Below are 2209 nucleotides of genomic sequence, written 5' to 3' on the forward strand. Positions count from 1 at the left end.
AGCATACTTCGAAGTTCTTGACGGTTTCTATAAGTTGAATGCGTGACTGCGCTGCCTTGTAATACCGGTGAGGCCTTGGGTATCAAAGCTCCACCGAGCTTCCCTCGCCTCTATTCAACTTACGTTAAATCAGATTGATTCCAGAGGGGTTTGCTTAAATTGTAACGAATTCCCGTTCGAAGGATTAGAAGGTGGTCTAGAAACAATCTAAGTGGAGCCATCATGCTTTTTGTTTGCTAGAAATCAATAGGTTTGATTTGGTTGAGTCGGCCTTGATCTGTGTTTGCTTACCCTTCCAATTTAGAAAATTCTATTGTATGCCTGAACGTAAAAGAGACGCACTAGGTAGAATTGTTAAAGAGAAACTTAGTAGTTCGAAGCGTCTCGATTACCTTAATCTAGAAACTTAGATGATGATGCTTTGAAACTTAGGTTATTCCCATTTTCCCTGAAAGATAAGGCCAAGTCGTGGCTGTATAGTTTGGACTCCGAGTCAATTGAGACATATGAACAACTTACATCTGCCTTTTTCAATAAGTTTTTCCCTAGGCACAAAACATCGTCTATTAGGACGCAAATATGCACATTTTCACAACAAGAGGGAGAATCTTTATATAGGTATTTGGAAAGGTTCAATGATTTATTATCCCAGTGTCCTCATCATGGTTTAGAAAAGGTTAGGCTAGTTCAGATCCTTTATGAGGGTTTAGATTATTCCACAACGACCATGGTTGAGTCTCTATGCACTGGTGGATTTGAAAACCAAACTGTTGACGCGGCGATGGAATTTTTTAATGAAATCGCCGAAAAAACCCAGCAATGGGAAAATAGTAGGGCACCCCAGAAAACAATTCTTTTAAGTAGAGGAAACGTTAATAGGGTAGAAGGAGGCTATGAATCAGATGCCAAAATTGCTGCTATAGCAAAAAGGTTAGAAGCCTTAGAAGTGGGCCAGACTAGTGGTAGAGTGGAGCCTTTTTGGGAAGGCCAGAATATTGAAGAGCAGGCCAATGCTCTTTATAATAACACTAGATTTGATAACCGTCAAAAGATTGACCCATATTCAGAAACCTATAATCCTGGTTGGAGAAACCATCCGAACCTTTCGTGGTCTAAGGGCCAAAGTCAAGGTCAGTTTAGTAATTCTAATGCTCCCCCAGGTTTTGGCTATACTAAGAATCCTTCAGGACTAGCTCAGTTTCAGAATCAGTCAGATAAGAAAATCCTAAGTTTAGAGGAATCTCTCGCCTTGTTAACTCAGCAAACTGCAAAATTCCAGTTATCCGTAGAACAGAGTCTACAAGCTAGTAACAGGATAGGACAAGAAAATAGTCAGGCTATTTCCGAGTTAAAAACCCAGGTTGGTCTGATAAGTGATTCTTTGAAGAAAAAGGTAAGTTTCCTAGTCAAACACAACCCAACCCTAGAGGAGTTCATGAATTAGGTGCAAAACCATCGAATCAATTGAATGTTGTTAGAACCCTTAGAAGTGGTAGAGTTGTAGACAATAAGGTAACCATGCCCGATAGTGAACATACTGTAGTTCACCCCTCAGGATCTCACCTCTCAGGACCAGTAGCTGAAGAGACTGATAAAGTTTCTGATGATGTGAATTCGGTTCCTGAAAGGTCTGATTTTAGGCCTAGAGCCCCATTTCCTCAGCTATTAGTACCAACAAAGAAGGAATCGAACTTTAATGACATAGTGGAGGTTTTTAAGCAAGTTACCATAAACCTTCCCTTATTAGATGCAATTAGGCAAATTCCTGCTTATGCCAAGTTCCTTAAGGATATGTGTACGCGAAAGCGAAAACTTAGCGTCCATAAGAAAGCCTTTTTAGCTAGTCACGTAAGTTCAATCATTCAGAACACCACAACTCCAAAGTACAAAGACCCAGGTTCTCCTACCATTGCTTGCACAATAGGTAACTTCCGGGTAGAAAAAGCTTTACTTGACTTAGGAGCCAGTGTGAACTTACTGCCATTCCATGTATACTTACAGCTAGGACTTGGTGAAATGAAACCTACTCAGATGACACTGCAGTTAGCTGATAGGTCTGTTAAAATCCCTCGAGGTGTTATCGAGGATGTTCTTATTGAGGTCGACAAGTTTATTTATCCAGTGGATTTCGTGGTCCTAGATACCCAACCTGTCCCTGACCCAGAGAACCAGATACCTGTGATTTTAGGTCGCCCATTTTTAGCTACGT

General features: G+C 40.7%; 1 pseudogene; it reads right to left on the bottom strand.

Annotated features, from left to right (window-relative positions):
• Positions 1–569: 569 nt before the first annotated feature.
• LOC113307224 lies at positions 570–669 on the bottom strand (annotated as a pseudogene).
• Between the last annotated feature and the right edge of the window lie 1540 nt (positions 670–2209).

The sequence above is a fragment of the Papaver somniferum genome, chromosome 8 (genome assembly GCF_003573695.1).
Source record: "Papaver somniferum cultivar HN1 chromosome 8, ASM357369v1, whole genome shotgun sequence".
Lineage (NCBI taxonomy): Eukaryota > Viridiplantae > Streptophyta > Magnoliopsida > Ranunculales > Papaveraceae > Papaver > Papaver somniferum.